At 40.6% G+C, this 10,980-nt stretch overlaps 1 long non-coding RNA gene across 1 annotated transcript; it reads right to left on the bottom strand.

Moving 5' to 3' along the window:
• Positions 1-3,748: 3,748 nt before the first annotated feature.
• On the bottom strand, positions 3,749-9,729 carry LOC103583472. The gene is made up of 3 exons (XR_549860.1): positions 9,056-9,729; positions 7,242-7,437; positions 3,749-6,106 (listed from the first exon to the last, which is right to left on the bottom strand). It is a non-coding gene; the product is annotated as an uncharacterized LOC103583472 (long non-coding RNA).
• Positions 9,730-10,980: the final 1,251 nt, after the last annotated feature.

Raw genomic sequence — 10,980 nt, 5'->3', positions numbered from 1 at the left:
GGCACCCACCATAGGTTCTTAAGGCCTTTTAGAAAATATGGTGTTGCTCCTTTGGCTACATGCAAAATCTACAAGAAAAATGATGTTGTGGACATCAAGGGAATGGGTACTGCTCAAAAAGGAATGCCCCACAAATGTCACATGGCAAAGTGACATCAGTATTGATAGCCAGCATGCTGCCGGCATTGTTACAAACAAACAAGTTCAGGGCAAGATTCTTGCCAAGAGAATTAATGTACATATTAAGTATATTAAGCACACGAAGAGCCAAGACAGTTTCCTGACACACATGAAGAGAAATGATCAGAAAAAGAAAAAAGCCAAAGAGAAAGGTGCCTGGGTTCAGCTAAAGTGCCAGCCTTCTACACCCAGAGAAGCACACTTGTGAGACCCAGTGGGAAGGAGCCTGAGCTGCTGGAACCTATTCCTAAGAATTCATGGTATAATAGGTGTCAAAAAAGTAAAAGACCTCTGGAGTGTAAAAAAAAAAAAAAAAAAAAAGGTTACATGTGATTAATGGCTACTGTATTAGACGATGCAGCTCTGAATCAGTGATTCTCAAATTTTGCTTTACATTACATTAGAACCACCTGCAGGACTTGTGAAAACAGATTCCTGAGCCCATACTCAGAGCTTCTGATTCAGTAGCTCTGGGTAGTGCCTGAGAGTTTACATTTCTAAGTTCCCAGGTGATGCTGATGATGTTGGTCTGGGGACACTTTGAGAACCACTGATCTAGACAGTATTCTGATTCCAAAGAACTGTGGCATATTGAACAAATCACTTTATGTCTCAGGTGTTGGTTTTCTTATCTTTAAACAGAATGGCAGCCTAGACTTTGGAGACAGATAGATATGGATTCAAGTTCCTGCTTCTCCATTAATTAGCTGTATGACCTTGAACAATTATTCAACTTCTCTGCTCCATCCACAAAATGGAAATAACAGTACATACCAAGAGGGTAATTACAAAGATTAAATGTGATAAGGTATAAGTGTACATACCATTTAGTATGTTTTTTAAGGGTCATTTCCTGCTAATAAGTGTATTAAGTGAAATTATATATGTGAACAGTAACTTGCACACACCCAGAAATAAGCATTTTTACAACACAATTCTGTCTGGATTCCCCAGTTCCGGCATATCAGTTATCTATTGCTGTGTAGAACAAATTACCCCCAAACTGAGTGACTTACAACAACAAATATTTATTATCTCACAGTTGCTGTGGGTCAGAAATGTGGTCAGGGCTTAGCTGGATGGCTCTGGCTCAGCGTCTCTCATGAGGTTGTAGTGAACTTGCTGGGGCTACGGTCTCATCAGAAGGCTCAACTAGGGGCTTGGGGGATCCACTTCTTTTTCGGTTCCTTTTTTTATTGTGGTAAGACATATACAAAATTTACCATCATAGCCATTTTAAGTGTACAATTCAGTGGCAGTAAGCACATTCTCATGTTGTTCATCAGTTGATAGGCCTTTTGACTAGTGTGAACAATAATGCTATAAACATGGATGTACATATATCTGAGTCCCTGATTTCACTTCTTTTGAGTAGGGGGATGCACTTCTACGCTCATTCACATGATTGTTGGAAAGTGTAAGCTCATTTGGGGGCTACTGGACCAAGGGCCTCAGTCCCTGACCACACCACACGGCCCACTCAAAAGATTGCTTGCAACATGGCAGCTTGCTTCCACCAGGGTGAGTAATGACAGAGAGAACAGGTCTTTTGTAACCTAATTTCAGAAGTGACAAGCCATCACTTCTACCATTCTCTTCATGGAAGCAAGTCCAGCACATAATCAAGAGGAGGAGATTACTCGAGGGGAGTAGATTACACAAGGTAGTGAATACCAGGAGGTGGGGGTCACTGGGAGATGTCGTAGAGACTGCCTACCACAGCCAGAATCTTGACTCTAATGGTCAAGTGGGCATGCGGTGCAGGTATCTATATAAAAGGATACCTAGAAAGGTCCTTGAACTCTAGATTTATGTGGATGACAACATAAATTTTTGAGATTAACTGAACCAAAAGCTCAGAATGAGAAATATAATCTATCATTCATTTTCATAAATATAATTCTATACAGTTAATGCCACTGTTTAATGGGATTCTGAATTCACCTGCCAGTTTGTCCTCACTGCAGAGCTGATGATTGTGGGCACACAACGCACGTCTTTGGTGTCAGCCCAGCCCAGCCCAAAAGGCCTTTCCAGTTTATACCTCAAATGCCAGTGGCCATTGGGGCTGCAGCACCACACATTCCAGATCTCACTTCCCACTTGAACACTGGGCTCTGCACCCTCAGCTTCCGACTGGAGCTTACCTTTACCCCAGCTCTGATGCCACCCTTACCGACCCTCTCAGTGCTGGCCCCTGCAGTGGACTCGCCTCACTCCGGCCTTGGGCCTGGGGAAGACCTGCCTGCCCCAGTTAGAAGACTAAGTTGCCTGGGGTCCTACCAAGCCCTTCTCCACATTCAGGGATTGTCCCCATTCTTGTCCTGTCTCTACATTTCTCCTCATGCTCCTACATTTCTTCTGTTCTCCTATGTCTCAGGCTGGGATATCACCTTCTTTGAAGGTTAGAGTCACTTTCCAAATGTGGTCCCAGCAGATAATGGAACACCGTGGACTAAAACATGAACTCCATATGCAGTCTATGTCACATCACCCACATCTCCCCTCTCACACCCCATTTTTCACTATTTGATGCCCAATACTGCATAAAGTACTTGAGTATTTTGAAAATTATAAATCAGCTTCCTCTTTTAAATTATCAAAATATCCATTCAGCAGACAAGAAAACTAAGACTCGGAGAGGTTAAGAGAATCACACAAGGGCACACCCCTAGAAGAGGGTAGTGACAGAAAAACCCCATATAGTTACTGCTGAGTCTCCAGAATGTCATGAACAGTTCGTGATTTTTTTTTTCAGGCTGAAAGCCTAGTGGGATAATCAAAATTTATATGGAGCCATCTTTTCTGTTCTGTTCTATACTTACCCACCACAACCTATCTCCCAATGTACAGAGCCAAAGTCCACTCCTATGACAGCCCAAGCACAGGAGATGAAATGCCTGTGACCCTACAGTCTTGTGGCACCAACTGACCCCACCTCCTAGGCCTCCATTGGTACAACCAGAGGAAGACTTCTGACCACAAGTGAAGCTAAGAAGATTGCCTCTTTAGGTATTTGGAATTGGGGCACTAAAAAGCAAAGGTAGTCAGACAGCAGAAAGTTAAGGTCTTAGAAAGATGGGGCTGGAGCCGGTGGCCTAGCAAATCAGTTATGTTGGAAGCCAGGACGCGTCTTCAGACATAGAATAGTAACTGGTTAAGCTCCAGGACAAAGGAAATAGGCTGCCTGGCTTGAATCGTGCCTCCCACTTATTAGCTGTAGGATTTAGGGCAAGTTGCTGAACCTTTAGGTGACTTAGTTTTTGCATCTGACAAATAGGGAAACAAATAGTATTTAACTCAAGTACTTGTTATTAAAATGAAATGAATTCACACACACAGGGGATGGGCACAGGCACACAGCACACATTCAGGAACTGCCAGCTGCCGTCATTCCAGAGGCAATGACGTTCCAGTTCCCAGAGGGCCTGCCAGGACTTCAGCACTTTATTTCAACCATCAGAGTGTTTCCACAGAAAGCAAAGAGGAAGGGTTCCTACCGCATTTTACCTAACTTAGTTTTCGCCTCACACTAAAAGACTTTTAAATTTAAAAATCATACACCATGTTTATTTGGAAATTTTATTCTTTTTATTGCAAATTTCTGGTAAAGGAAAGAACACGGAGGCTGATTCTCATTGAAACTTTGGTGAGAAGAGCACTACACTGTAGCTCGGTGGCCACCCCCTCGGCTGCACACGCCATCACCTGGGGGCCTCTGACATGCACTGATGCCTGCGTCCAGCCTCCCAGAGGTTCTGATTTAATTGGTCTGGGGGCAAATGGGCATCAGTAGCTTTTTAAACTCCCCCAGGTGATTCCAACGCGTAGCCAAGGTGGAGAACCCCTGCGGGAGCTCATTAACTTGAGGCTGGCCACATCAGAAGCACCTGAGAAATTCAGCTGACAACTGAGTGTCACCCACTTACATCACCCCCTGGGCCACCTGGTGTCCCCTGTCACCGTCTTCTCAGGTCAAATGTGCTGATGCTTCCTCCTCGGAGCCCCTAGAGAAGAGAGATGCTGGAGGGGGCGTGGCTCTCTGCACTGTGGCTTGCACTTAAATGTGGAGAACTACATGGAACCTGCTTACTCTATCACAAAAAGAAATTCATTTTCTGATTGCAAAAGAGCATTAACCTTTTTTTTTTCTTTAAGTGGAAATAGTCTTATATAGAGATAAAAAGATTAGTGACAAATAAGGAAGTATGTATTGGATGACATATTCCTTGTATAACTTCTCACGTCCAAAATTTAAAAAAACTTTTTCGTCAAGCCATTGAGAGTAAAACATTATGTACTTTAGCAGCATATTTTTTTATGGGTAAACAGTAATAGCCAGTTAGATATTACATTTATGATTTATCCTAAAAATAGAAAATGCTTTTATTTACCTGAGTCCTTGGCAAACAAAAAAAAAAAAAGTTGTTTTTGTTTTTATTTTTTTTTTAATTTTTTTAAGTTTTCCTGTTCTTTTTCCTGGGACACCTTCACAGTTTAGAATGGTGTGTCTCACTATCAGTCTTTACGTACATAGCTGAACAAACAACACTGGTGCCAATATTCAATGACTAATCAAATCTGGCGATTGAAAATAAAACACCCATCATCTACAGAGTTGCTCAAGATGAAAGTTTTTTGACAGTGTTATAAATGCAATATCAATTTGATTCTTTGTCCATACAAAAGTATGAATTCCTATTCTATTAATAATACCGAATGATTAATGTCTTAACAGTGATAAAATTTTTAGAACATTTAAAAAATACATAGGATCCCATTTTTACATCATAATTCTGCTGAATTATCATGCCTTCTATTTTGTCCGCAAAACTTTTATAGGTACAGTGCATTGACATGATAAAACCAAGGCACAAGAATACAGTTACAATAAGTGTATATAAACTCTAGCACTTTGTGCCAATTTCAAAAACATTTAGAGAGATCATAAAGTCTGAAAAATTATCACATTCTATTATGATTAATGAACAATTAACTGTGCAATAAACAGACTGTTAACCACCATTTCGTTATTAAATATATGGCTATCACTATACAGGCTGTGGATAATTCAAAAATAGTTTTAAATATTAAAACCCGGTATACCTAGGTGGTCAACGTACATATTGTGCCTTGCATTATCTAGACAATTGTCTTAAGTTTCCACTTAATTTGCAATCTATATGGCAGTTATCAATTTTTTAACTATCTTCACTACATAAATGGTGGAGTTTTTTTCAGTGTTAAATCCCTTCCCCCTACAAAAGACAGAAGATTTACAGGAAATAACCAATATAAGAAATGCACAAACAACAATAAAATCCAAATGTGGACTCAAAGGCTGAATTCTAATCTAAGGGGACATTCTCTTAATTTGGAATGAGGAGCAACACATTCCTGTGACAACTCATTCATTTCTTAATTTAAAAAAAAATCACCATGACATTTTTCAAAATAGTAAATAAATAGTCTTGGCTAGAGCATCAAGCATTGAAGAAAAATGGTTAGGTCTTTTGATTCATAAAATGAAGAAGATAAAAGCCTTTCAAAATACAGGGGGTGGATAGGAATTCCAGTGAATTTAGAGAAGTGAAATAAACTGGTAAAAATGGTAGTTAATACTTTTACAGAAGAGTGTTTTCAAGACTCCAGGTAAACATTTAGACCCATGAAAACACATTTCTTGGTACATGCACGCCATGGATGGAACAATCCTGAATACAGCGATGGCCTGGCTACAGAGGTGTCAACTCCCAGCCCCACTGCCAATGCCTTCTTTTAGGTCCTTGTCCCGACTGCCTTCACATGGGAGCTTCTGGCTTCTGCATCTGTTGGATTTGCTTCTGTAGCTGGTCCTTGTCTAGCTTCATCTTGGCCTCCAGAACTTGCCTGAGGGATCCTATGCTTTCATAGATGGCTGTAAACCCTTTAAGAAGAGGTAAATTTCACAAGAGTTAATATTAAAAAAACAATGCTGTATCAAATTCTGTAGCATCTAGTAGTAGTTGATTCTGGCAAAAATCATCAGTAGATACGAGAACCCCTGGGGTAAAATTTGATGGGAAGAAGGAGGGTTACATAGTCTCATAGCTCCCTGGAGACGACTTTTTAATTACAAAGGGGGAAAAGTAACTATTAGAATGAAGAAATCTGGCAGATACCACTTTAACCAAGTGATCACAGTTAAGGTCACTAATACGGAGAGAAATAAACACCAGGTACCTCCTAAGATACCCTGGGCAGGACACAACATCACTTCTGTGGCATTTCTGTCCAAAATGCATAACTTGAATCATACCAAGAGGAAACAGACAAACCCAAACGGAGGGACACTCTACAAAATACTGGCCTATATTCTTTAAAAATGCCAAGATTACCGAGGGACTGATCCAGATTAAAGAGACTCAATAAAGAAACATAACAAAATATGAGGTGTGATTCTGGATTAGAACCTGAATGGCCAATGGATATGTAACAAGGTGCTCAACATCACTCATCATCAGGGAAATGCAAATCAAAACTGCAAGGAGATATCACCTCACATCTGTTAGGATGGCTATTATCAAAAAGTCTCGGAGACGGTATGGAGAAAAGGGAGCCCTCGTTCACTGTTGGTGGGAATGTGGAAACAGTGTGGAGGTTCCCAAGTAAATTGACCAGTAGATCTGATAAAAATGTGGGAGCATACCAAAAGAAAATATTTGCCCACAGTGTAAAATAAGCCCACAAAAGCCCCTCCAAGATATACACTAGTTTCCGAGACATATGGAACTTGGCTATGAACAGAAAAGAATCAGCAGGTGGCACTAAAAAATCCGTGCATCAACTGATGTGCGTCAGGTGCAAGCTAAGCAATTTTAGTGTCGTGTGCCAGCCCCTCTTGGTGGCTCTTCATATACTTGGAATCCAAACAGCATTTTAGTTCAATGGAAAGTCAACTAAGGACATTTCACTGTTCCTACCCTTAGCCGGGTCCACAGGTACGCGTAGGGGATAAGAATCAACAGGTCTTCAGATCAAACAGAGAATACACAGCGTGCGCTGCGCTGCCTGTGGCCTACCCGCATTAACTTCTGCTTTCATTTCCTTCATGTCCTCACTCATCTGTAGCTCCAGCTTGCTGATTCGCCCGTGCACCTTCTCCTCTTCTTGCTTCGTTCTCTGCCCTTCCATAGTCTTCTTTTGACTCTCTTCTATTCTGTCAAGTCTGGCTGACATCTGGCTGAGCTTCTTCTCCATGTCCCTTTCACTAGCTCCCTGAGATCCATGATAAGAATTGCACTTGATTACTCCAAAAAGAAAGCCCGCATTGTATTCACATCAGCCACAATATCATTTAACAGCAATCTGCAGGGAACAGAATCGCAAGAGCAGCTTGTTTCCCACCCCAATATCCAGTCTCCCTTTCTTCCTTAACAGACCCCCCAATCTTCAGCTGGATACAAAGTCATCCAGAATAAAGACTACATGTTCCACTGTCTCCTGAGTCTGGTGTGGCTATGTGATTAAGTTCTACCCAATGAAATGTAAGCACAAGTGTATGTGGTAGCTTTAAGAAAAAATTAAAAGACATGTGAAGTATATCCTTCCTCCTTCCTTCTTCCTCTGTTCCTGGAATTCAGACGTAATGGCTGGAGCTCCTGCTGCCATCTTGAGTTATGAGGATGAGGCTCACTCTCTAGGACTGGCAAAAAGTTAAACTAGATGACTCTTGGGTCACTGAAGACTGACACACTATCACATCAGTTCTGCCTTACTACACCCAAACTTCTTTTACGTGTAACAGAAATAAGCTTCTGTTTTATTAAAGCCACCATTATCCTGGGGTTTACTGTTAATTATTAAACCAATCCACATGTAAAAATAAACAGTAATCCAAAGACCCAGAAACCTACAAATATATTAGTATAAATCTAAGTAAATCAACCAGTAGATCTGATGAAAATACAGAATACTAAAAACAAATTTTGACATATTAAATATTATCTTTCCATTCCTTTCCACCATGCTTGGTTGTAACGGGAATCTGTGTCTGCAGGTGAGCTTTGGAGGCCAGGACTACAAACACCAAGCTGTAAGTGGGCTGTGGCATGACAAAGCTCTTTTAATGGTGCACAACCTACAATTTAACAGCTCCATTATCTGGAGAAAGCAGAGTTGGAGATACAAACTGCACCAGCCAGCCACTTCTGCTCAAAGTCCCACAGGAGGAAGCAGTGCAAGAAAAGAGAAGGGAGAGGAAAATGGTCATGCTAAATAACCAAAACCAACAAAAATTTGCTTGCCAAGTACCAGTTTCAGAGCCTACTGATCTTGAACACTATATATGCAAGACTTCCTTGATATGGTTTTTAGCAGTTCTGCAAACCTTAGCTCTGTGAGAGTCTGGGATAAAAGGAGGAGGAAGATGGAAAAGAAAATAGTGGATTCTGTGTACATGCCACACTGTGATACCTCATACTATAGGTACTGTGTAACGGAGGGGTCTGGAAGGAGAAATCTACTCAACACTAGTAAAAAGCAAAACCAGATCATGAAACTAAAACAAACAGGGATGAAGGTAGTAACTGCTAGTTTTATTTAGAAATGCAGATGGACAATTTGGATCATTAAAGTCTTCACTTAAATTTGTCTTAATTGAAAATACTGAAATTTTCTACTTAGCCTTTGTTAACTAAAACAAGTCAAAGTGCTCTATCTATTAAAAAATACAAAGAATCAATATGCACTATGGAAGTGGATTCTAGAGCAAGAAACAATTGAACAGCTTTAGGAGTTGCCAAATAAATCAGTGATAAGTTACTAGGTATTAGTCAGACATTGTAGGCCCCCACTGAAGAACTTTTCTAAATCATTGCTAAACATCAATACCTACACTGTTTTCCTTAACAATCAAAGAAAGCTGATCAATTTTCTGTAAAAGTTCTTTTTCTATCCGTTCTTGTTCCTGCTGCAACCAACTCCGTGCAGATAAAATCTGGTTACTGAGTTCCTCAACTGTACCTTTAAATCTAAAAAATGAAAATTAGCAAGTTAGATGTAGACAGTTTTTTAAATTACATCAAACAACCTCAATTTCCAACTATCAAATTTCTGATAAATATGCCAGCATTGAACTCAGCTCAATCAGAATTACATGCTTACCTTTTCTTAGAGTTGCACTTAGCACTAAGTTGGGCAGGGGGAAAGGCAGGAGGACACAACAGAAAAGCATCCGATGGTACTTCCTACCTGTGAAGAGCTGGCGGTGTGGGCACTGGGGTGACACAGTGACACAGAGCTGTGCCAGGTGCTAACCTTTGCAGTTCCGAGGGCCCATGGTGCTCCTGGCTCAGAGGACTAGTGTCCCCATCTCTTCTTCCAGCCTCTCCTACTTCCCTGGGCTCTTCCTCCTTGTCCCTGTTATCTCCCAGGACTGGAGCCTGGATCCCTTTCTAATGTTCCCCAAATTGCTCTTGCCCCATGTGGATATTTCCTAATTTAAATCAAAAGGAAAATTGAAAGAAAATAGAAACCCTTCCAACCCTCCATTCCTTTAGTCCTTTCCCTTTCCAAATTCCTTAAAATAACTATTCATACATGTTTCTTCTCCTTAATTATTTTTTCTTATTTTTCTTATGACATGTAATAAAAGTACAGAAGAATATATATAATGTTATGCAATTTAAATAATATTAATAATAACATGAACATCTACTGTGTTAGTAGAGCCACTAACTGTCCTGCAATACCTATTCTTCTCCTCTTCCTTATTAAGAAGCCCTCAAATGTCCACTGGGTACAAGGCTGCCTCGCCAGAGACTACATTTCCTCAGTCTCCCTTGCAGCTAGGTGTGACCACGAGACTAAGTTGGACAGTGGGACACGTATGGAAGTGATAAGCACACTTCCTGGTCACATCTTTTAAAACAAAGCTTCCACCCTGGTTTCTCTCCCTGTCCCAGCTGACCGGGAAGGGGCAAGGACTGGAGCAACGGAGAAGCCATATAGAGTGATCAGTGCTGCCGCCTGTGCTGGACCACTGCTCTCTGCACTGCTATGTGAGAGCCACAGCACTGCAGCTAGCCTGCACCCGAACTGATACAGCTGTGTACCCCAGCCAGGTTAAGACGCAGAACATTCCCAGGACCTTAGAACCCCCAGTTGTACTCCTGATCGCACCACCCCCCAGGAAGTAACCATGAACTGGAATTTACTCCTCTTTATCATTTTACTCTATTGTTTTCAATCCCAAAACAACATATTTTTCAGCAGTGCATATTTCTAAACTTTATATAAATAGAGCAATAATACAGTGTGAGTTTTCTACAACTTCTTTTTTTACTTGATATTATGTCTGTGAGATTCATCCGTGCTGGTGTGTATAACTAGCTAACTCATTTTCATTGTGGAGTAATATTCCGTCTTAGGAATATACCACAGTTTATCCATTCTTCTGTTGGTGGGCATTTGTTTGGGTTTGTTTTTATCCACCTTTGCTATCAGAATAATACTGTTATGAAAAACTGACACATAGCTCCTAGTTCAGATGTACAAGAGTTTCTCTAGGGTGTGAACACATCTGACTTTACCAGAAACCCCCAGGTTGTTTTCCAGAGTGACTGTACTACTTGACATTGCATTTGGTGGTATAAAGAGGTCCCATTATCCACATCCTCGCCAACACTTTTGCATATCTGATGTGAATTTTTATCCTCTGATTTTTCTAACATTTGGAAATTATACACTCATTTAATTGTTAGAATAGAAATTTTAATATGCACATTTATCAAAGTCTAAAGTTATTCAATATCTGTAATT

Source organism: Galeopterus variegatus, unplaced genomic scaffold, assembly GCF_000696425.1.
Source record: "Galeopterus variegatus unplaced genomic scaffold, G_variegatus-3.0.2 Scaffold23311, whole genome shotgun sequence".
Classification (NCBI taxonomy): domain Eukaryota; kingdom Metazoa; phylum Chordata; class Mammalia; order Dermoptera; family Cynocephalidae; genus Galeopterus; species Galeopterus variegatus.
Note: the sequence above shows the minus strand (reverse complement) of the source record. Positions and strands in the feature narration are given on the sequence as shown.